The sequence below is a fragment of the Canis lupus genome, chromosome 3 (genome assembly GCF_048164855.1).
Source record: "Canis lupus baileyi chromosome 3, mCanLup2.hap1, whole genome shotgun sequence".
Taxonomy (NCBI): domain Eukaryota; kingdom Metazoa; phylum Chordata; class Mammalia; order Carnivora; family Canidae; genus Canis; species Canis lupus.
In genome coordinates this window covers 6,622,615-6,647,948 of record NC_132840.1, presented here as the reverse complement: position 1 = coordinate 6,647,948, position 25,334 = coordinate 6,622,615, and the positions used below count along the sequence as shown (strand labels likewise).

At 50.3% G+C, this 25,334-nt stretch overlaps 2 pseudogenes; both read right to left on the bottom strand.

The window, feature by feature from the left end:
* Positions 1-11,049: 11,049 nt before the first annotated feature.
* LOC140624337 (carboxylesterase 4A-like) lies at positions 11,050-16,957 on the bottom strand (annotated as a pseudogene).
* Positions 16,958-19,673: 2,716 nt separating this feature from the next.
* Positions 19,674-20,817, bottom strand: LOC140626677 (eukaryotic translation initiation factor 4E type 2 pseudogene; annotated as a pseudogene).
* Between the last annotated feature and the right edge of the window lie 4,517 nt (positions 20,818-25,334).

The window sequence follows — 25,334 nt, the reverse complement described above, 5'->3', positions numbered from 1 at the left end:
GGTAGTGATCCTGGGGTCCTGGGATGGAGTTTTGCATCAGGCTCTCTGTAGGGAGCCTGCTTCTCCCTCGGCCTATGTCTCTACTGCAATCTCTGTGTCTCTCATGAATAAATAAATAAAAATCTTAAAAAGAGAGAGAGGAGAGAGAGAGAGGGAGAGAGAGAGAGAGATCATTTATCTATAACATAAAACTCACTCCTAAGCCCTTAAGAATTTCCCCTCCCAGGAGGTTTTCCCTCTTCTTAGCTCCATTGCCACCCTCCCCCACCAGCTCAGCCATCCCGGAGGGAAAGGAAAACTGAGAGGAGCAAGTTTCCCTAGAATAGCATTTCTTCAGTGTTGGGATCAATAAACCCGTTTGCTTAAAAGGAACCAGATGATTTCATCCCTGTAATTACAAGTTTGACGTTTGCAAATCTTGCCCAGGCTCCAAACGAGCTGAGCCTCTTTGTCATGGGAGGCTGTTAGGGGAGGTGGAGGGATTTGTCTGGGTGCCTGGGGATCGGGACTGAGCCTCGTGTACTGGGAAGAGGGCCAGACTGGGGTCAGGAGGCCTGGCTGACCAGTCTTCGAGGGCTATTTGGGCCTGCTCCCCTTCTCTTCCCCTGCTCTCCAAGTTTCTGGCCAGGGATGGGAAGCCGCCTAGACTAGGGAAGTAGAGAATGGCAGTGGTGAGCTCTAACCGCACTGCCCTCCCCCCCCAGCCCCGCCCCCCCCCTCGCTTGGGATTTGCCTATGGCAGGAAGGCTAGGGCCCTCAGCCCTGCATTCCTGACTTCCTTTCCTTTCTAATCCTATCTCCCATTGGCATACTGCAATCCAGACATTCTGACCTGGTTACATTTCCACATGCCTCAGTGCCTTTGCTCTAACTCTACCTTCTGTCTAGCATGACTTTCTCACCTGTGTCTGCTGTGAAAACTCACACTTTACCTTTAAGTATAAGTCCAGGGGCCTTTGATTGTCCTCCATAGACTGACTCCTCCACAGTGTCCCTCACTCTTATTTGAGTCCATATGACCATATGATGATGCATCTGGGAGATGGTCAGCACACCTAGGACATAGCAGCACCCTGGGAGGATTTGGCTTCCCACTAATTTGTGTTCATTTTACTACTGTGCAGGCTTCATTTGAGTGTCTCTCACCTCACCCTTACAGTTTTAAACATTATTTAAAACTTGCACATTTTCTTTTAAAGATTTTATCCATTTATTTGACAGAAAGAGAGATAGCACAAGTAGGGGGAGCAGCAGGCGGAGGGAGAGGGAGAAGCAAGCTTCCCTCAGCGCAGGGAGCCCAAAGCCAGGCTCCATCCCAGGACCATAGGATCATGACCTGAGCCAAAGGCTGCTGTTTAACTGACTGAGCCATCCAGGTGCCCCAAAACTTGCACATATTTTTGTAGAAAATTTAGGAAATATAGAGAAAGAAGAGAGACTCACCACTTCAGAACAATTATTGCCATATTTAAGTATATTTTCGGGAACCCTGGGTGGCGCAGCGGTTTGGCGCCTGCCTTTGGCCCAGGGTGCGATCCTGGAGACCCGGGATCGAATCCCACGTCGGGCTCCTGGTGCATGGAGCCTGCTTCTCCCTCTGCCTGTGTCTCTGCCTCTCTCTCTCTCTGTGTGACTATCATAAATAAATAAAATTAAAAAAATAATAATAAGTATATTTTCTTTGGCCTTTCTCCATCTACATTTCTTCACATAGTTGTGATGTGCTATAGGATACTTTCAAATGCTCTGTTATCACCTAACCTTATGGCATAAGGATTTTCCCATATAATCATATAAAACTCCTAATGACATCCTGGCTGATCTCTTCTTGTTGGGCATTTATTCAGGCTATTTCCTATTATCCACTGTTATAAAATAGGTTTCTGTGAACATCATGATGCTTAAGGATTTTTAAAAAACATTTTGGATAACGTTTTTAGGGTCGATTTCCAGAAGTAGAACCACTGTGTCAAACAGTATGGGCATTTTAAGTTTCCTGATATCTGTTGCCAAATTTCTCTTTTGCACTGACTCTTCTCTCTTCTTGAGTCTTAAAAATCCTTCCTCCTCCATTTCTCTTCTCAGTGTCTCAGACACAGGAAATGCCAACCAAGAATAAACCAAGACCTGCAGATCAAGATCAATGGATCAATAAAGGAGGTTGAATAATTCAACATTCACTTCTGGCTCATTATCGACTCTTGAATCCAAACGCTTCCTCTCTTACCTTCTCTGCTTTTGTCTCTATGCTGATGATGCCTTGACACCATGCCCTATTCTTGGATTCTTCCCCAAATTTTTCAAGCTCTAAACCATCCTGGCAGGCAGGGTTTCCCATCATGCCATAATAGTGTCTTGCAAATAGGCAGACAGAATTACTAGCCCACAGCCTCCTCACCAGCCTGCCTTCCCTCTAGGAACACAAGAGGGACAATTAATAAAGCAGACAATAATTCTCTTCTTTTAGATGATACTTCTGAGCGAATGGGCAAGGAGTTTGGCTTCAGACTGTTCTTGTCCTAGCTAACTTGTTCTGTCTAGCTTGCTTCTTTCCTCTTTCTTAGCCAGGTAAGTTCATGCTCTTTCATTAAACATGGGGTCAGGGGTGCCTGGGTGGCTCAGTTGGTTAAGCATCTGCCTTCGGCTCAGGTCATGATATCAGAGGCCTGGGATTGAGTCCCTCATTGAGCTCCCTGCTCAGTCGAGAGTCTTGCTTCTCCCTCTACCCCCTGCTTGTGCGCTCTCTCTCTCTCATACCCCGCCCCCCATGAATAAAATCTTTTTTAAAAAATAAAGGCCTTTTTAAAATTTGTTTTGGAAAAGACATGAGCCATTTGGAAGCAACAGTGGTTGTCTCATATGAGTTGAAATCCATCATTGTAAAATATGGACACTATATAACATTTGCTTTAGTAAAAGTAAATTTCCAAATATTGGCTCATTGGACTTCCCCAAACTCCTTCAAGGTAAAGCGGAAAGGAATTATTGTCCTATTTGCAGCTCAGAAAATTGGGTCTCAGAACAACTGACTGTCTCACTTAAGGGCATATGGCCAGAGAGAGATCCCAGAAGAGCAAAGTTGTCCTGAAGCTGAAGAAATTCGGTCTCTTTATTCTTTGTTAGAGTAACCTTACGTCAGAGAGCTTTTGTGACTTGCATAAGATCCCGTGAGCACCCCGGGTGGCTCAGTGGTTTAGCGCCACCTTCGGGCCAGGGCATGATCCCGGAGACGGGGGATCCAGTCCCATGTCCGGCTCCGTGCATGGAGCCTGCTTGTGTCTCTGCCTCTCTGTGTCGCTCATGAATAAATAAATAAAACCTTAAAAAAAAAAAAAAAGATCCCAGAGCTAGCTGGTTACTTGGTTTTTTAATCTATAAATTGAGGACAAAGACATCTACTTGTATTTGTCAGGACTGTTTTGATTTCAAATGACAGAAACCCAATTAAAGTTGGCTTACAAAGGGGCTCCTGGGTGGTACAGTAAGTTAAGCATCTGACCCTGGTTTTTGGATCAGGTTGTGATTTCAAAACCAGGTTGTGGGACTGAGCCCCATGTCAGGCTCTGCACTTAGCGGGGAGTCTGCTTGGATTTTTCTCTCCCTCTCCCCTACCTTCCCTCCCTCAATCAATCAATCAATCAATCAATCTTTTTTAAAAGTTGGCTTACACAAAAAAAGGGAATGTATTAGCTCATTTAACTGAAAACTTCGGTTGTATAAATGACTTCAGTCATGGCCGGATTCAGATCTTCAAGCACTGGTACCAGAAATCTGTCTGTCTGTGTCTCTGTCTCTCTTGGTCTCTTGGTTCTGTTTTTCTGTTTTAGTTTTATTCACATGCTGATTTACCCTCCAATGGTGAGGACTGCTCTTTCCTGATATCCCCACAAAAATCTTGCATTGACTTTAATAGGCTTTAATAGTTTGGGTTACCTGCTCATCCCTGAACTGTGGACATTTAATTGCTGTCAAGAGGGTAATATCACAGGAAAAGGAATAGACGTATTGGGCAAGCAAAAACACCAGATGGTACCTGGGTTAGTGCCTGGGACAAAGTAACAAGCTCTCAAATAATGGTGGCTATGACAGTCTTAAAGTTCCCTTCAGGCTCTGGAATTCTAGGATTTTTACAACTGTACACTTTGATATAAATCCAACTATAAATGTTGGCAGTCAAGGCAAGCCCTGGAAAACAATTTGAGTTCATACAAGGTCTAGTTAAAATACCATAAAATTAGCTGATAAGGGGCCTGAAAAGGAGCACATGGTCTCCTATAGCAGAGGGTAGCTGCTCGTGGCTTGGCTCCTTTTGTAGCTGAGCCAGGGGAAGGGCGATGACAGGAGCGGGGCATGGCCCTGGAAGGGATTCCCTGAGGCTCTGGAGGCTGCTGCGTCCTTAGCTCTTTTAAAGGATCTTGCTTCTTTTAGCATCAAATGACTGGACCAGCTCTGGGAACTGAAGCTGCCGAGGATTGGCTGGGGAGTCCATTGGGCTGCAAACACTGCCCAATGTGGATGCTTTGGTTAGGTGGTGACCAAACAATCACCAATCAGAGGCATGTGTAGTGTAAGGGTATGTAGTCAGAGGAGGCAGGGCTGGAGCTCAGGTTCCAGTCCCGCTCTCATTCACATTGTAAACCAGGTAAGTGGTGCCCCCTGGAGGTGCATGCTGCAATAGCTCTTCTGTCTGCCCTACCTGGGCACTGTGGGAGGGTCACCTGTGCTACCGGGACAATGTGTTCTGGCTGTTTCCCCGCTGCTCACATTAGACGCCCACTGCCAAGGGACGTTTGGGTATGTTTGCATCATCTCTCTTTGAAAAAACTATTCTTTTGCCAGATGTGCTGAGTATGTATTGTAGATGTACTGGTTCCCTAGAAGCTAGATAGTCAGGATTTCTCCTGGCAGGACGGATCAGAGAGGCCAACTGAATGTCTGAGGTCACATGGGAGAGGGAACATTTGTATTAAAACTCAAGATCCTTGCCTGTCCGTGGCCTTCCTAGCACAGCAGAATTCCATGTTTTGGGAGTAGCAAACTGATGGTGGTGCTCCTGGCAGGTGCTGAGTGGGCCCCAGCAACAGAGCCAGAGTTTTAGAGTCTTGGGTCAGGAGTCTCTGGAAGGATGTGGGGTCTACAGTCATTTCTCCAGGCCAGAAGAACTGCTCCTTAGTTAAGAGACATAAATCAGCCACAGGCGCCTCCACCAGTTTTTTGATGAATTTTTCTGCCACTGATGCTAATTTCCTGAAAGGCTTTTCCTCCACCTTCAGGCTACAGTAGATCCATAATGATCATGCAGTGGCGTGAGGTCACTAGCATGCTCTTCCACCAGCACCTGTGGGTAAAACAGCTGGGAGTAGATGAGTTCTGGCCCACAGCTGGAGGGGCCTGGGGCTGGAGTAGTGTCCTGCTGGGATGGTTTCCAGATGCACAGATGAGGAGAACCAGGCCCAGAGAGGCAAGTGGCTTGCCTGAGGACACATACAGAAGAACAGGCCCAGACAGGAATGTTCAGTTTCCAAATTCATCCTAAAAGAGGCATGCTGAACTCTGCTCTGTGAGACCATCTGATCTTGAGTTCTTTCAGTCTTCAAATGAGTGTTTCTCCCCTTCCCATTTGCCCCATAGACCAATAGGCCCAAAGCCAAATTCTTGCAGCCATGGAATTATCATTGTGATTTTAGAGAGTCAGTAAGTAGGAAGTTAGAGTCCTGTCCTGATTAGCTTTCCATGGAGGAGAGGGGGGAGAGAAGGGACTTACTCAGCAATGCTGGACCCTGCCGATGTCCCCAACTTGGACAGTACCCCCCTTTGGGGCTCTCCCCTGGATACAGTGGGTAGGGGCTGAGTTTCCACAGGCCCTGGGAAGGGGTGATGAGTTCCCAGGCTGGGGTGAGTGGGAGAGCTCTCAGCCAGGGTGTCCCAAGGGCCATTCAGTGGGTAGGGGAGGAGGAGGGGTCAGAGCTGACCTCCTGCTTTGGTCCAGAGCTCCTTGGAACAACAGGACATGTAGGAGTCTCTAAACTTCTATCTCCCCTTCCCTCATCTGTCACCAAGTCCTGTCCATCTGCTTTAAAATGTGCTTGCTGTCTTCCATGAGGGACTCATTGTTTAGTTCTGCATTGCCCTTCCCTGGTTTCCCCAATTCTATTCTTTCCTCCTGCAGTTCCTCTGTACTCTGTAATCTCAAAGATTCTTCTGGAAGGTAAGTGTGACCAGGACATTTCCCTCTCAAGGCTTCCCAGTGCCTCAAGATAGAGTCCATGCTCCCTCCCAGACTTACGGGCCCAGTCGGTGCCCCAGCTCTGGCCCTGTTTCCCCTCTTAGCCTTCCTGAGTGGGACACACCGACACAGAACCGCTGGGAAGGAACAGGTTAATTCTTATCTCCAGGCCTTTGCTCCTGCTGTGCCAGCTGGTTGCCATAGCTTCCCTCCTGCTCTGCCTCTATACCCTCCACTCTTTCCTACTGGTCCTTACAGATGCTCCTTCAGAAGACTTTGCTGACTTGCCACCTTACCCCAGTTAGGGCAGCATCTCCACTGTGCTCCCACAGCCTTTCCAGCTGAACCTTTCTATCACACCCTCCCCCCCTTCCAAGATCTCAGTGGCCGGGCAACCAGGATGAGAAAAAATCCCTGACCACTGCCACCATCTGAGTAACCAGGGAGTTCTCTTTTCTAGCCAGAACAGCCTTAGCGCTGCCCTGGCTCTCTGTCCATTTGCTTCTGTTTCTTGCCTCTGGGGTTGTGTCTTTGTCACTGCATCCTTTCCTCATTCAGTCCTCATAGGTGCCAATTTCTCATTCAGTCCCCATAGGTGCCAATTTCACATGGGCACTTTCTCTCCCCACACAGTTAATGAATTTGACTCTTTTAGGAAAGTAGATGTCCTCTCCCTCGAAGGAGGTAAGTGCCCCTTCAGGGCACACAGCAGGTGGCCAGCTCCTTCTTACTGATGTGGGACCTGAGAGGGCTGGGGGCAGAGGGCACAAAGAAAAGGCCACTCTGAACCCCATGCCACTGCAGCCAGCACTGGTCAGGAGCCTGAGCACCTCTAACGCAGCTCCTTGTGGCCCTGATGCTGGAAACAGAAGACCGTGTGGCAGATCTCTTTGGCCAACCCCATTTGTGAACCCTATTCCTTACCACCCTGCCCCCCTTCTTCCTTTCTAGGAACTTCGGCCTCATCTATTGTGTCTCTGGCATAGGCTTACCTTGTCCCTCACAACAGGGTTCCAGTGTGTCCAGCTTGGGCTGGAAAGGGGTCAGTTGGGGAAGGTGTAGCCTTGAAGTGCTGGCACCTGACCCCATTGCTCTTCTTCCAGGCCTTCCTTCTTTCCTTCACCTGGTGCCTCCCTGGACCTCAGGCCTTCCACCAGCTTGGGATCCCCACCAGGCCCCTGGAGCATCTCCCTTGGCAGCCTGTGGGCTCCTGGCAGGCAGGATGGATCCCTGGCTCTGGATGTGTCCCAGAGCCCACAGGTGGCCAGTCACGGCCGGGACCCAGGGGGGAAGTGCAAGCTTCATTCATCCGTGGTGAGCGCCTGCGGTCCCGCGCCGCCCCCCAACTCCCGCCCACCTCCCTGCCGGGGGGCGCCAGGCGGCTCTCGCTTCCACCGCCGCCAGCAGGGAGGGAACCGCTCGGGGGCGCCTCCGGGGGGGCGCGGGAGCCCGAAGCCGGAGAGCCGGGGGGGCCTTGGGCAGAGCAGCCCCGCGGGAGCCCCGGTCGGCGGCCTGAGCCTGGGGCCGCTCCGCCCTGGCCGGCGCCGGGGCTCGGGCCGTCGGGGGCGCGGAGCCCTCCCGGGGACCCCCCCGCGGCGGCGGCTAGTTCCACCCCGGCGCCCTCGCGTCCCCCGGGCCCGGCCCGCGCCAGGCGACCGGATCCGTCACTGCGGCCGGCGGGAGGCGGGAGGCGGGAGGCGGAGGCGCGGCCCGGGGCGCGGTCTGCGGGCGGGGGCGGGGCGGGGCGGGGCGCTGGGGGCTGCGGCCGGGGGCCCCGCGTCGCCCGCACTAGTCGGCCGCCCTCCGCGGCCCGAGCGGGGAATTGCCGCTTGGTCGGGGCGTCGGAGGCGAGCAGGGGCGCCGCTCCCGCAGCGGGGGGGGGGGGGGGGGGGGGAGGGGCTGCTCCCCCGCTGCCGGCTCCGCGCCCGGGGGATGCCCTGGGGGGGCGGCTGGGCCTTCACGAGAGCTGCGAGCCGCTCCCTGCGGGGCGGGGCCTGGCAAGGACTTGAGGAACAACTGGGGGGGCCAGAGACTGGGGGGCAGCCAGGAAGCCGAGGTGGACACAGGTAGCCTCCTGCCTCCCTCACCCAGCGGAGCGGACAAGAAGAGGGGCGCCTTCCTGAGACGGCAGGGTGGGCCTGGGAGGCGGGGGCCAGCCCACCACCCTGACTGCCCACTGGAGTTCCTCTGGGATCCGGTTCTGGGAGAAGGTCCTAGGGTACCCCTGGGCGTCCTTTATGAGCCTGGCATCTGCTGCAGCTTGGCTAGGCCCTGTCTGAACCCCAGCTCCTCCTCAGCTGTACTCCCTGCGATTTCGGAGATAACATCCACAGGGCAGGTGGCTCTTTGGAGAAGGTTCCTTCCCCAGACATATGAGAGAGCCTGAGGAGGGAACTGGGGGACCCTCAGAAGCAGGCCTGGACCAACCTGCAGTCAGACCTTTGGACCTCCAGGAGGTCACAGTATCCCATAAGGCCCTGAGGTAAATCAAGCCCAGCTAGTCCTGTTGAGTTCTGCACAGGTTGCCCAGGACCCCTGGGCAATGGGACTCACTCAGGGTCCCATTGAAGAGCTATTCGGTTGACTGTCCCCTGGTTAGAGGTGAGCAGGGATGTTCTGCTGCTGCCTGTCCTGCCCTGAGAGTAGAGCTGCTACCCCTCCTCTGAGGGCCATCCTCCCTCAGGGATTGCTTCAGGTCTGGATGGAGGTGGCAGGGTGAGTCAGACAGGCCTGAATCAAATTCCCACTCTGCCACTACTAGCTCATGACCTTGAGCAAGGCGTTTTATGTCTTGTATCTCAGTTTCCATATCTGTAAAATAGGAATAATAAAATCCATGACAGGGTTGTTGTAAAGATAAACAATTGCTTGAAAGGGGGCTTTGTCCCCCTCTTCCAACCATCCCTTTGCTTTTGGGGCTAGATGCTCAGGCACGGAGGATTGGATTCCCCCCTACCAGGTCTCTGCAGCTTATAGTTGTCTCAAAGAGTCGGGAACCCCTAGTAATAGAGACTAAGCAACATCATAGTTTGGAGCATAAAACCTGTGGGACGCTACACTATTGTTCATAGCAGCATTATTCACAAGAGCCAAAGGTCCATCAACAGATAAATGGATAAACAAGATATGATACATACGTACGATGGGATATTATTCAGTCTTAAGAAGGTATGAAATTCTTTTTTTAAAAAAGATTTTATTTAGAGACACCTGGGTGGCTTAGCGGTAGAGCGGTAGAGCATCTGCGTGATCCCTGAGTCCGGGGGCCGAGTCCCACATCGGGCTTCTTCATGGAGCCTGCTCTCTCTCTCTCATGAATAAATAAAATATTTTTTTAAAAGATAAATAAAAAAAAGATTTTATTTATTTATTCATGAGAGACACAGAGAGAGGCAGAGACACAGGCAGAGGGATAAGCAGGCTCCCCACGAAGAGCCCGATGTGGGACTTGATCCTGGGACTCCAGGATCACGACCTGAACCAAAGGCAGACGCTCAACCGCTGAGGAGCCAGGTGCCTGAAGATATGAAATTCTGAAACATGCTACAACATGGATGCATTCTGAAGACACTATGCTAAGCAAAATAAGCCAGAAACAAAAGGACAAATATTGTATGATTCCGCTTCTATGAGGTACATGGGATAGTCAAATTCACAGGATAGAAAGTAGAATAGTGGGCACCAGGGTTTGGGGATGAGAGGAAATAGGGAGTTACTGTTTAATGGATATAAAGTTTCAGTCTGGGATGATGAAAAAGTTCTGGAGAGGGGTGGCGGCAATGGTTACATAACAACATGAATGTACTTAATGCCACTGAACTGAACATTTAAATATAGCTAAAATGGTAAATTTTATGTTATGTATATTTTACTATGGAAAAAAAGAGAACCAACAAAAAACTAAACCAAACCAAAAAAACCTCTGTGGTACCAGCTGGGCTGTGCCAGGTCGGGTTGTAGGAGCATGGAGTGTGGATGTCCTTGAGGGGCACACTTGAGACAATGAAGAAAAAAAAAACCCAGGTGTTTTGCAACCCAGGCAAAAAGCCACAGGCCCCCCCCCGCCCCTTTCACTGAGTATAGCAAAGTAGGCTTAGCCCAATAAGGAGCAGGGCTCAAATCAAGATGAGGGCTTCCTCTGAGGGCTCAAATCAAGATGCCATCTGCTTCACTCAACCATTTTACAGATGGAGAAATTCAGGTCAAGTCAACATGTTTATGGAGGACCATCCCTGTGTCCAGGCTTTGGAGAGGCCTGGGGGTGTGGGGAGAAGTGAGTATGGGAGGGTGAGAAGATCCTAAGCTATCAAAGCTTCACTCCATGTAACAAATAACCTGCCCAAGGCCTCAGGCCAATGTGATGTGAACCGCACAAGGTTGAGCAGGATGGTTGGTAAATGACAAGCTAGGTGCAATGATAGGGGCAGGAGCAGTCTGGGTGGATTGTCCAAAAGAAGCAGCTTCAAGTAGACCTCGAAGAGTGGGAGGATTTGGAGAAAGAAGAGTAGGGTTTTCCCTGAAGCTGGGTAGCTGGACACAGCATAGCAGTAAAAGGACCGGGTCTAACCCAATGGAATCAGTGAGATGGAGGCATCATGCGATGTCAGGCTAAAGAGGGTAGTGCAGGGCCCCAAACAACAGGCTAAAGCTCTAGCTATGACCTGGAGATAGGAGGAAGCCTCTGCAGGTCCTACTTGGGGAAGCCAGCACATTTGTCTCAGATGTGTCCATGGCCAATCTCTCCAAGGCTTAGGTGGTGGGATAATCCCTCAAGCTCCCTCCCTGCATAACCACCCTCAAAAATGCCTCTGCTTCTCAGGTCCTTAATGCTGGTGCAGTTTCATCCAAAAGGCCAAAAGCTCTTCCTTGAGCTTCACACCCACCCTCATGGTGAAATCCATCTGCAGGGAACTTCTCCTTGTAGTGTGGCCAGTAGCACAGCTCCCCACCGTTGGGGTTTCTGCCCAGAGGAAGAAAGGATTGTTTATGCTCATCTTCACCCTGCCTCCTTCTCTTACCTTTCCTTGGTTCACCTTCCCTTTGGAAGTTGGAGACCAAGAAGTCTTTACAGAGATGATATTTAGACTTTTAAGAAAAAATAGTAGTGTGGTGGTGACTACCTTTTAAATAGAGGGAGCAGTAAGTGCAAAGGGTTTGAGGTACGAAAGACCAGGGCTTTTGGAGGAAGCACAAAGTAAATTTGCAGAGAAATATGGGGTGTGTAAAGAGGATGGATGTGAAGAGAAGATGACAAGATTTTCTTTCTTTTTTAAAAAAAGATTTTATGTATTTATTCATGACAGACACACAGAGAGAGGCAGAGACACCAGCAGAGGGAAAAGCAGGCACCCTGTGGGAGCCCAATGTGGGACTCGATCCCAGGACCCCAGGATCACTACATGAGGTGAAGGCAGATGCTCAACCACTGAAGGATGACAAGATTTTCATGCCAAGAGGCTAAGGACCTGGGACTTTAGCCTGGGGGCAGAGGGAAGTCATGAGGAAAGTCATGAAGAGTTTTAAGCAGGTGAGCGACTTGGTCAGATATTTCAGAAAGATTCCTTGAGTGCCATAGAGGGGATGGATAGAAAGGAGAGAGACTAGTGGAGGTGGGAAACTAGTCACAAGGCTAGCCAAAGCTCAACCCAGATGTCACCTCTGCCAGGAAGCCGCTCCTGCCCATCCAGGCCAGTTGGATGCTTCCTCTGTGCTCTCATAGTACCTTCTGCTCCCTCCAGTACAGTCTTGAATTCCAGCTCCCACTGTAGGGCTGGGCAGAAAACAGAGTATTATGATTGCCAGAGTGAGTGAAGAGTGTGGTCATGGGACAGAGAGGGACACATCATAGGGACATCTAGGACCTGATGACTGGGGAAAGGTGAGGGAGAAGAGGCTAATCATGCATCTCCTCTGGGACATGCAGGGACAGATACGTGAAACAGCTAGCCAGTAGGTCCAGCACTAGGCAAGAGGACTACCCAGATATATTGGGGGACCAGACTCACCCGGTACGGGCAAAGTCGACCCAGTATGTCACCTGGAGGCTCAGCGCCTTCTCAACTAAGGAATGGCCTGGGGTCAGAATAGGATGTGACATTTGGGGGGTACCTGGGTAGCTCAGTGGTTGAGCGTCTGCCTTCTGCTCAGAGCGTGATCCTGGGGTCCCAGGATGGAGTCCCGCATCAGGTTCCCTGCAGGGAGCCTGCTTCTCCCTCTGCCTGTGTCTCTGCCTCTCTCTGTGTGTCTGTCATTAATAAATAAATAAATCTTTTTTTAAAAAAAAAGGATGTGACATTTGGTATCGAACATGGGGTGCTAGCGTCCCACCTTGCTCCTTCCATGCTGGAAGGCTTTCATTTTGGGGACTATCCTAGGAACTGCTTAGCTCCTTAGAGTCAGACAATGGAGATGTGAGTCTGGACACAAAGGTGGGGAGACTAGACACCTGGGGGTGGGGTGGGGTTTGAGCACCTTTGGAGAAGGGACTCCTGAAGACGAAGTGGATCTCATCCTGATAGGCTGCTCCATCAGTGCAGGGCCTGATGATTGCACCACTGGGAGTGCGGTGCTCAAACTCATATAGGTAGGCAGGGAAGCCAGCATCCAGGAATAGGGAAACTGAGGAGAGCTGCAGGAAAAGTCTTGGGCTGGGCTTTTCATCTCCTCCACACATCCCACCCATCTGCATCAAGCGGAAAAAGCCCTTGAGCTTCAGAATCTAGGCAGCAGATTGGAGTCCTCTCTGCACTACTCACCAGTCACATGACCTGAGGCCAGTCACTCACTCCGCCTTTCTGAGCTGCAGTTCCTCATCTGCAGACCAGGGATGCTAAAACTTAATTCACAGGATTGTGGCAAGGACCACAGAAGCCTTCCTCTTCTCTGAACCTTTCCTCTCTTGGGCATTTTGGGTTCTTTGGTGTCTATGCTCTCCAGGCCCACCTTTGACCTCTCACCCACATGTTCTTCAAACCCCGTTTATTTTCTTTCATTTTTTATTTTCAAAGATTGCATTTATTTATTCATGAGAGACACACAGAGAGAAGCAGAGATATAGGCAGAGGGAGAAGCAGGCTCCCTGAGGAGAGCCTGGTGCGGAACCCGATCCCAGGACCCCGGGATCACAGCCTGAACCAAAGGCAGACACTCAACCACTGAGTCACCCAGGTGCCCCTCAAGCCCCATTTATCCTGGGCAGGATCTCCACAGTGGCCCTCAGTTTGTTCTCTCAACTAGGAAGTCTTCCCTGACCACCCCAGCCTGTCTCCTCTGGGCTGGACTCTGCCCTGCCCTCCTCTTCCACTTTTCTCTTACTTGACAGCACACTGCCTTTACTATGGCATCTTGGAATCCTACGCCAGCACAGAGGTGCAGAGAAGGTGGATGAGCAGTTGGTAAGCAGCACTAGCGGATAGAGTGTGGCCACTCTGGAGGACTCCACAAACCACTGTGGTGGTGGGCAGCCTGCAGGGTGAAGTACACCAAGGTAGCATCCCCACCTAGGTCCACCATATGGTTTCTTTTTTTTTTTCTTTGAATATGTAGATTTAACTGCTAAATTTTTATTTTTATTTTTTTAAAGATTTTATTTATTTATTCATGAGAGACACAGAAAGAGAAAGAGAGGCAGAGACACAGGCAGAGAGACACCATATGGTTTCTTAACATCTTCCAGTCATGGTCATCAATATCACCCAGGTACTCCTCAACACCACTGGAAACTGCTCGTTGGTGATGTTCTGAGTGGGGAATTCATACCCTCCCTAAGGCCTGGGGCAGAGACAGGCACACCAGCAACTTGGACTCAGGCTCAGTACCTCTGGAGTTTTGGGTCTGGGGGAGGAGGGAAAGAGGGGAGCTTCTGGGAAGGTCTCCTTTGCTGATTCTTACCCCTTTGTAACTATGCAGCACCCCTAACAGCATGGCCCCTCACCAACAGGGTGCTGGTGCTTCAGAGCAGCTTGGTGACGGCTCCTTTTCTCATTATATGCTGGTTTCCTGGGAGCTTCTTGATCTGCCCACAAGATATGGACTCAGGTGTGAATCAGGCCCAAATATCAGGAGGGATTCCAGCCAGAGCTACACCAGGCTCCAAGGCTCTCATCATCTAAACGGTGAGTTCTCAGAGCACACAACCTAGGAAGGGCCCATGACTATTTCCCGCCTTCCTGTTCCCAACCTGTCCATCACTACCACCCAAGGCAGAGCTGAACTGGGGCTGGGACGATGTCTCCTGAGCTGGGGCATCTAGCATGACCAGGAGCAAGGGAGCACCACAGAATGTGCAGCTGCCTGGAGGGTAAACAATGGATACGATGACCCATCCAAACTACGATCTGAAGATTTGGGGTCCCCAAACCTCCAAAAGGCCATACTTCTCTTCCTCCCATTGTTTCTGGCCAGCTCTTACTGTTCAGGGACTGTAGGCAGTACCCAAGACTTGGACATCCCTAGAAGAGCCAATGGGATCTGATCTGATGCCCAGCACTACCCAAGAAGAATCCTCTGTTACCCCCACTCTGGTGGGCACCCCTCCTATTCACTTACAAAAGGTAAGAGCCAACTGAACTCCAGGTTGTTGACACCCAGAAGACTGGGCACAGGTACAACTTGCCCCCAATTCAGGAGCATCAGAGGGTCCTCTGGGAGCACCACATTATTCACCACAGGGCTCATGAACCACACTATCTACAAGACGAGGGGCATTTCCAGTCAATCCTCCACATATTCTCCTAGGATCCCTGCAGCCTAGGGTGCTCAGCTCAGCAGGTCCACATCCAGCGGCTTCTTTAGCCATAGGTCCCTTGGGAAAATCTGGGGTTCAGCTACCCCTTGGAGGGCAGGTGCTAGAGAAGACTAGGCTACTCAGACTTGGGGTGCTCAGCCTCAGATGTCCACATTCCTCACTCCCTCACCTCTTGAAAATCTTTGCTAAATGTTGTGCTCCTGATACACGGTCCCTGGGGCAGCTGGGGATCAGGTCAGGTGGGTGGCTTGCAGGTGGCCAGGTGAAGGAGCTAGAAGGAAGTTTTACTTACCATCTTCTTAGACACACACATCACCTCAGCCCCTGATCATGCTCTCAGGCAGCCTACCAGAATCTGTGTGCTGTTGCAGTTACAGCCTGCCAGGTGGCCAACCATCTGTGGAGAAGAGGTGTTCAGGGTGCCCCCATCCTGCCCCTCCTTGCTGATCCCTGGGGCAGAGGAGACACCCACCTTGGCCACCTTCATTGGGCGGGGAGTGAGGAAGGCTCTGGGTACCAAAGTGCCACTCTGGGAAATGGCCCTATAGAAGAGGTCCCAGGCTAGGGGTGACATCATCTAGCAGGGGTGGAGAGTGTGGCACCCATGAGAGGTTTAAGTAGAAGTCACTTAGACAGTTTTGAATGATTATCTGGCCAGGGCTTGGCGGTGTGAAGGGGCCCGAAGAGTGCAGGCAGCTGGGAAGGAATCAAGAGTCCTGGGTTGGAATCCTAGACCTAGAACCAGTGCCTTCGTGCCTCTGGGTCCCCATATCCCAGTCCACATAGTGGGCCCCAGTGGTTCTAGAGGGGATCTGGGGTTGTGGGAGGGGTTCTGCTAGTGTAGGAAAGGGTCTCTCTCTGCTGCTGGGCTAGAAGTGGGGGACCCTATGGTTCCCACAGTCCTTGTTACCTGTATTCACAACTTGTAGCTTTCTCTGCTGCCGAAGTTGGGGGAGCCACTATCACTGGGACTCTTCATCTTGTCTCTTGGGCACCTCAGCCTTCATGTGCCCCAAATATGTTCCAATTGCTTCCCATCTGGGTGGCATCCCTCACCCCATACTATCCACCCAGCCCCAGGGCCCTTTCCTATCACCCCCCCACACACACCCTTCTACCCAGGTGCCCCAGTCCTGTCTACCTGGCCTCCTGCATCCCTCTGCAGCTACCTACCATTCATCCTTCCTGCCTCTGTTTCAGAGCCAGTCCTCATCATCTCAGGGATATACCCCACCTCGCCTCCTGGTTGGCCTCCAGGCCTCTGCTTCTATTTCTTTCTAACTCGTTCCAACACACGGAGCCATCTCTCTAAATGCACATCTGGCTGTGTCGCTTCTCTGCTTCAAATCCTCCCCTGCTCTCCAGTGTATTTTGAATAGAGCTGTTTAACTTTTCTGTCCTCAATTTCTTCATCTGCAGAATGGAGGGAGAGATCTTTTTTTTTTTTTTTTTTTTTTTTTTTGTAGAACTGTAGAAAGAGGATACCTCTCTTTCTGGATTGTTGAGGGAATTAAATGAATGAACACACATAAAGTGCTTAGTAGAGTGTCTGGCACACAGAAAGTGTTCAAGCGGTTCAGTATAATATATTACTGTGGCAGGTGAAGGCCTATGTGACATGGTCCCAGCTCACCTCCCAAACGTGTCCCTCAGCAGGTACCTGACTTTATGCCCACACTCCAGGTACACTCCAGGTTAGAGGTTGACCCCCAGTCTCCAAGGCCTGGTCTGTGGCTCCAGCCTTGGTCTGTGGCCCCAGCCTTGACCACAGGGCAGATGATGCACTTTGTTCAGGGGATGGAGTTTTGGGGGGAGATAGGAAGGTAGGAGGGGCTGGGTGATCTTTCTGGCCCACTACGGATAGGCTGAGCATCCTTACTCTCAGCATTGTCCTCTCTCTGGGACTGGCTTGGTTTTCTCTTCAGTGCCACCCCTGGACGGATGGTACCCTTGGCAGGGGTGAGCACGGGTCTGTGGGCCTGCATGTTTCCGTACATGCTCCTCTGCACATGCTTTTGTGCAGTGGAGGATGAACTCGTGAGTCTGTGCGAGGTCTCCCCGGGCACTGCCCCCTCTAGACCCGAGATACACAGGGTCCCCGAAGAGAGGCCAAACAGGGTCACACAGCCTGGGTACCCGGCGCTGAGCCGCCCAGTTCGCGCGGGCCTGGCTGTGGCGGGTGCTGGGTGCGCGGGGCTTATAATCGGGAGCGTCTGGCTGCTCAGGGCTCCTGCCCGGTTCTCCCTGGCCCCGCCTCTTCCCGCGGGTCCCCGAGACCCCTGGTCTTGGGATCGCACCCCTTTCCCGGGACCTAGGTCCCTCTCCCTTGGGGCAGTTTGGAGCGTCCGCCCCTCCTGGTTGAAATTAGGCCCCGCCGCGCCCCCGCGCCACGCCCACAGCCCCCTCTCCCGCCTCCCCCTTCCTTCCTCTGGTCCCCAAGTCCGGCGGTGGACACCCCCCGCCCCCCGGAAGCCCAGGAGGCCGGGCCTGGGCTGCGGAAGCCCCAGCACCACTTTCTCGCTGGCGGCCAGTCGGAGGCGTGGTACGTGGAAGCGGAGGGAAGCGGGGCGGCGCGGAAGGCCCCCGGGAGCCGGACGGTGGGGCGGAGGGCGCGGGGCTCTCCCTCCGCGGAGCGTCCCGGTCCCCGCGCGTGCGCGCTGGCGCGTGACTGTCAGGTGCAGACTCGCGCTGGAGCTCAGCGGCGTGGCGCTCCAGGAAGGCGGCCGGCCTCAGGCCTCCTGAGAGACAGGGGTTTGGGCCCGATGTGGTGGCCAGAGAGGCGAGAGGGTTGCAACCCACGTTCCGCAGTTGAGGGAATAGAACCAAATGCACAATTTAGGTAGCGTGTGTGTGCGCGTGTGTGCGTGTGTCTCTCTGTGCCCAAGTGGCTTCCACCAGCGTTGGGGTACAGGGGCGGGAGGCAACGTGGCCTCCCCGGGATCTCCCCTGCGTGGGGAGAGGTTTCCTGCTCCTGTTGGCGTCTGTTGGTACTGCCAAGCCAGAAACCTGGTGCTGGGCACCTCCCTGTCTTTCATGCCCCCTCTCTGTCCTCAGTCTCTGTTTTGCCTCCCAGACAGCTCCGAAATATGCCTTCGCCTCCTCCCAGAGCTGCTGCCCTGCCAAGGCCATGGCTACCTTTGGCCGCGACACTGCCCCAGCCTCTTTGCATCCCTTCTAACATCCTCCACACAGGATTGATAGAAAACAAAACCCTGAGCATGGCACTTCCCTCCTTAAAAACTTCCTGGGCCCCCCTGTGCTCAGGATGAGGTGCAGATTCACCCACACAGACCCAGGCCCTCTCCATCTAGTCTTCCGGCCACCCTTTCCTCCAGATACACATGGACCCTTGCCTTCCACCTCTAAGTCCCTTTGCTTCTGTCCCCTCTGCGGAATGCTTTCTCCTCTGCCTGGCAAACTCCTACTCATGTTTAAGACTCGGCTCAAGTGGTGCCCCCTCTGCTGGGCACTTCGCAGCTGTGCTCCCCAAAGCTCTATCCATATTGACTATAGCACTGGGTTGGAGTGATTCCAATTTTTTTTTTCCCCCAAGCAGCCATGCGCTCCCCAGGGGCAGGGATGGATGAGGATTTATCTGAGTCCTGGCATGCATGTGGACATTAGTGGAGCTGGGCTCTTGGGCCACATCACCTTTTCTCCCTGCTGGCCCAGCCCTGTGGGGGTCTTTTCTCAATAGTTGGGGCTAGGAACATCTGACTAGCTCCAGGAAACCCTGTCTGCCTATTCTGCTCCATTCTCCACTTGTCCCCTTGTTGCTTTGGCCCCAAACTATCCATTGTCCAAACTAGTCACTAGTCTTCTTCCCCTCTTAACTATCAACCCACAGTCTGTTCTAAGCCATCCACAGATTCTCACACCTGACACTCTGTGTTCCAAGCAGCTATTAGCTGACAGCTCATGGCCAGTGTTCCAACAACTGACACCAAGACTTCTATGCAATGGACTCCCGAGTCTCTAAACCCCTGATCCTTGAGGCTCTGGTAATGGCCATCCCATGTTCTGTCACCTGATCCATGGGATTCCAAATAACAATCACAGAGTGTTCAGAATGTCTGGGCTTCTCTCAGTCCTGGTCATTGTTCTAATGACTACACCCCAGCATTCTAGAAACAACCATTCATGTTGTAACAGTGGATACTCTGTTCTCAACATTTAGACACTCAGGGTGGTAGTTGTTATTTTAACATTACTTTTTTTTTTCAAGATTTATTCACTTATTTGAGAGAGAGAGAGAGAGAGAGAGAGAGAGAACACATGCCTGTGAGTGGGGCAAGAGGCAGAGGAAGAGAGAATCTTAAGCAGACTCTGCACTAAGTGCAGAGCCCTTGGCAGTGCCTGGTCTCATGATCCTGAGATCATGACCTGAGCTGAAACCAAGAGTTGGTCACTCAACCAACTGAGCCACTCAGGCATGCCCCCTCCCGTTTTTTAGCGAGAAAGAGAGAGAGAGAGAGTGAGCACCTGTGAGTGTGTATAATGGAGGAGGGACAGAGGGAGAGGGAGTGAGAGAATCTCAAGCAGGCTCCACACTTAGCACAGAGTTCAGAGTGGAGCCCAATGCAGGACTTGATCTCACAACCTCAAGGTCTCGACTTGAGCTGAAATCAAGAGTTAGACACTCCACCAACTGAGCCACCCATGTGCCCCATGGGTTATACTTTTTAATTTTTAAAATTTTTTTAGTTTAGCACCATTTATTAAGTGATCTCAGCTGTTGCTGTAGCTGCTGCATATCAACCTGTTCTTAAAACATAAAATGCTCTTCCAATTCCTCTTGTCCAGGACAGAAGGATCTTCCAGGTAGCACGCCAAAAGAACAAGAGACTCCGATGATGCCAGCTTCAATGATGGTGCCATCCAGAGAGGGAGAGGGTCATGGCACATTCAACCTCGGCTTCCAGAAGTTTTGAAAAAGGAGCCTTTGGGGGCCCAGCCTGCCTGGCATTTTGATGCTGTCGGTGTGGGGTTTGTACTCCATAATGGTGTTGGGAGGTAGGTGAAGCACTCGCTGAAGCATATCCCAGAGGTGGGCTGTAGTTGCTTGGTCACTGGCAGTCTTATTCCATATTGAAATAATGTCCTCCTGCAACAGGACAGAGACCACAGCCCCACAGATCTCCTCCCCAACCATGAACTGTTCCTCCAACATGGTCAGGATAATATTCTCCAAGCAATGGGATGCCAAGCCCTTCCGCAGTGGAATAATCCCCTTGCCACCATTTTTATTTGCATCATCCTCCCACGTGGGCTTAATTCCTTCTTTGAAGAGATGGAAGTCACTGTGGCCTGTCAGGTCCCCGGGACATACCATGTGGCTATAAAACCTCCAGAACTGCTCCATAGAGGCAAAGGTGCCCATCTATTTGATATTTTGTTCATAGCTGTGTGAGCTGGTGGGATGACCGGGGGTTCTTCTGGAGACCAGAAAGTAGAGTTGTACTACAGGGGATGCTCTGCTGGCCCAGGGACAACAGCCTTCCTCTTACTGCTGCCCTGACTTTGGTCTTGTTCTGTTTTTTCCTTCTCACCATCTTTCTGTGTGCTGTTTTCTTCATTCTGATCATGGTCCCCACTGTCATCATCTTTCAATGAGTCGAACTTGTTCATCCTCTCACTGCCGCCGTCGCCACTGCCTCCGGTTGTACTTTTTTAATATGAACTGACACCCAGGTTCTCATAGTAGACATTTTTCTTTTTTAAAAAATGATATAAAAAATGATATCATTTATTTATTCATGAGAGACACATAGAGAGAGTCAGAGACATAGGCAGAGAGAAAAGCAGGCTCCATGCAGGGAGCCCGATCTGGGACTCGATCCCGGCACTCCGGGATCATACCCTGAGCTGAAGGCAGACGCTCAACCGCTGAACCACCCAGGCATCTCAGGTAGACATTTTTCTAACCCAAATGTTTATCAACTGATTGTTAATGATTGCCATTGAATATTCAGGACAGTGGTTTGGTTACTCAATGGTCTGAGTAAATAAATACATTTGTCCTGGGTAATTTCCCAAGCTCAGGGCAGCAAAGGGCAGTCATTAGCTCAACATGCTCATGCAACTCAGTATTTGAGCCCTGCTAGAGGTTGCAATAAATTCTGGAACATTAAAATTAAATATGAGCCTGTGACCTCCACATCTTGAAACCCCTTCTGCAGGGAAGGCTTGGATATGCCATGTGGGCTTGTTCTTGGGTTCAAGCCCCAAGTGAGAAGCAAGAGCTCAGGGTTCATTGAGGATGGTGTGTGTGTATATAAGAAAGAAAGAAAAAATGAACTGCTCCTCGCACACTTTTGGGAGAACCCAGTTCTCCAGAAGGTCCTGGGGCACACCAGTGAGCACCTCCTCCTATGAGAGAGCCAAGAACAGCATTATCAGTGCCTTAAACACCATCTGGGCCAATTACTTCATTATATGGGTTTGGAAACTGAGGCCCAGAATGGATCCTTGGCCCACTTATGGCCACATAGTGCACTCTTTTTAGTGAATTGTTCAAACCCTGACCCAGAGACAGTCATTGGTCCACTTCCCTCCTTAGGGTCTGCCCACCTTCCAGAGTGTAGTCCTTTGGCTGTTATGCAGGAGCATAGGTAGTGGCATTTCTGATTCCTTCCCAAAGCTCTGGGAGCTTTGGGGAAGTGAACCTATGAAAACCCACAGGAAGAATGAAGAAGGAGACTCCTAAGAAGACATTGATGGGTGTCTTCCCCACATGCATCTATTTTTTTTGGAGGGTCCCATATTTGGTAACCACTGGAGGTTCCGTGGTGTGCAGGGCACCTAGAAGAGAGGAGAAAGATCACCCTGGCCCCTGAAAGAACTCTGGCCCATCTGCATCAGCACCAATTGCAGCTTGAAGCTTTTCACAATTGTGTATTTGCCCATTTTTTCTGTGTTTCTCTCAGTATTTTCTCTCTCATTATTTGATTCAAGATTTCAATGCTATGTTGGTAGGAGCATAAAGGTTCATGTCTGTTATATGAATTATTTTTCTGTCATTTAATGTATCATTTAATGTCAATAGCATTGTGTCATTTATTTTGATTCTGCCTTTGTCTGATATTGGATATCACCATACCTCTTTCTGATTGCTAACATTTACCTGGCACACTTCTGGGAAGAAATCACACATATATGGACATTTTCATGCATATGCCTACTCTCATTAATACTCATGTGTACAGACAAATCCATACATACATAGATACATGAGAGCATACATACATAGATACATGAGAGCTTTTTACAATTTTACAACAAAAATTGCAGGAATACAAGAGGTAAATGCATTTGTATACATATGTATGCATGTAAGAGCAGTTTTATAAAGGTCACAATGTATCCATATGTAGTGTACATTCACATATCACACACAGGCCCACAGACACACTACTAGCAGATTTACATCTTAGCCAGCTCTTGGACTAAATATGAATTAGACCAAGTTGAATTCAACCTGTACCACATTACCTGGATTGTCCTGAAGCCTGGGTCCAGTCATGATTGACTAGCCAACAGCTATGACTTACAGATCCTTTATTATAACCTGGCACTGTGCCAAACACTTTACATTGACCATCTCACCTCATTCTCCTAAAAAATGGAGAGGGTAAGTGTTATTATTACTACACGATACAAATGTGGCAATGGAAACTCAAAAGGTTATATAACTTGCTCAAGGTCACACAGTGAGACTCTCCTCAGAGTCCTGCTCTAGGTGGTGATATTTTACTGTTCTCACTCCAGACTCTGGGGCACCTGAGCATGCAGCAAAGTACTCTACACCCCTGAACAAGAGCTGCCATGGAGTGGTACTCATCCCAGCCTTGCTATCCAGAGACTATAGGTAAGCACTTATGAAAATACTCCACTTTTTGAGACAGCATAAAATGTTAATTAAATCGGAGAGTTACAACTTCTACCCAAAAAATTAAAAATGATGGCACCGAATTCTCTCAAAGATACAGTGAAAAGGACATTCACATGTACTGTTGGTGATGGATAAATTGATACTTTCCTTGGGAAAGTAATCTGGCACAATGTGTAACAGCTGTGTTCACATGCTTTGACTCAGAAAAGATTCAGAAACTCATTAAAACAAGGACTTTTTCTTAAAAAAAAGAGGGGGGTGTCTCAGTGGTTGGGCGCCTGCCTTTGACTCAGGTCGTGATCCTGGAATCCAGGATCAAGTCCCACATCAGACTTTCTGAGAGAAGCCTGCTTCTCCCTCTGCCTGTGTCTCTGCCTCTCTCTCTCAGTCTGTCTCTCTCATGATAAATAAATAAATAAATCTTAAAAAAGATAAAACAAGGACTTTTATGATCTGTCGTCATATGTACCATAGTGAGTATTGGAAGCATCATTTGTGTCATAGGACTAGACCAAAAAATTATAACTGTACACTCAAATAACAAACTGCTTATGACAATATTTTAAGTGAAAAAAGCAGAGTAGAAAAGTGTATACATGCTAATATTGCAGCACTATTGAGTCTTTTTATGGCCACATCAATAGGAGTATGGAGTCCTGTTTAGGGGAGGTGACAGAGCTGCTTGTTTCTTCTGCCTAGGATCTGACGAGATTGGTTTACCTGAATGCACTAAGCATGTGTCATTCAAAGCAAAGGCCAAGCTGGGGGATGAAGGACAAGGGAAGGGAGTGGTAGAGAAGGCAGACAGGACTGTGAGTCCACCTGCCAGACCAGGGGCCAGTCACATATTGACTCCTCCACTCAGCTGTGCAGCAACTTGGCTGGTTCTTTTCTTTCTTTAAAGATTTTATTTATTTGAGAGAGAGCGCGTGCGCAAGTGGGGGTGGGAGGGACAGAGGGAGAGGGAGAAGCAGACTCCCTGTTCAGCAAGGAGCTGACATGGGGCTTGATCCTAGGACCCCAAGATCATGACCAGAGCTGAAGGCAGACCCTTAACTGGCTGAGCCACCCTGGTGCCTCACAACTTGGCCAGTTCTGTGTGGGCCTTAAGGTCTAGTCCTGCCAACACCTGGCTCTACTCTTGCTACCTCTCCCTGTGGAGGGTACAACCTTTCATCTGGTCCATATAGGGAGGGGTTGGGTCAGGCCAAGCACCTCAGTAGGGTGTAGGACTCACATAGGCTCCTTCCAATGTTCACTGGGGGCACAGGTGACGTCGAATGGGGGTAGCTGGGTCAGCTTGGTGGCCTTGGTGCTACACTATTTTAGGATTAAAAATCTGTGATTCTGATATGTAGCACTAGGTGGCTCCTGTCCTGAGTCACGCAGCATCCTGTTTTTTGAAGGGAAGACCGAAGCCCCATCTGGTCCATTATTGGGCTTTCCACACAAACAGACCTGTCTGACAAGTGAGGTGGAATGTTCTTAGAGGCCAGATCACAGGGTGAAGTCACAGTCTCCACCCTGTGCAGAGAGGAGCCTTGCTTGGAGCTGGCCTGCAGTTGGGCCTGGGGGGAAGGTAGAGGTCACGGTTCTGGACCCGCCAGGGTTCTGTTTTTTGTTTTTTTTTTTAAATAAATTTATTTTTTATTGGTGTTCAATTTACCAACATACAGAATAACACCCAGTGCTCATCCCGTCAAGTGCCCCCCTCAGTGCCCGTCACCCATTCACCCCACCCCCCTCCCTCCTCCCCTTCCACCACCCCTAATTCGTTTCCCAGAGTTAGGAGTCTTTATGTTCTGTCTCCCTCTCTGATACTTCCCACACATTTCTTCTCCCTTCCCTTATATTCCCTTTCACTATTATTTATATTCCCCAAATGAATGAGACCATATAATGTTTGTCCTTCTCCGATTGACTTACTTCACTCAGCATAATACCCTCCAGTTCCATCCACGTCGAAGCAAATGGTGGGTATTTGTCATCTCTAATGGCTGAGGAATATTCCATTGTATACATAAACCACATCTTCTTTATCCATCATCTTTCGATGGACACCGAGGCTCCTTCCACAGTTTGGCTATTGTGGACATTGCTGCTATCAACATCGGGGTGCAGGTGTCCCGGCGTTTCATTGCATCTGAATCTTTGGGGTAAATCCCCAACAGTGCAATTGCTGGGTCGTAGGGCAGGTCTATTTTTAACTCTTTGAGGAACATCCACACAGTTTCCCAGAGTGGCTACACCAGTTCACATTCCCACCAACAGTGTAAGAGGGTTCCCTTTTCTCCGCATCCTCTCCAACATTTGTGGTTTCCTGCCTTGTTAATTTTCCCCATTCTCACTGGTGTGAGGTGGTATGTCATTGTGGTTTTGATTTGTATTTCCCTAAAGGCAAGTGATGCAGAGCATTTTCTCATGTGCGTGTTGGCCATGTCTATGTCTTCCTCTGTGAGATTTCTCTTCAT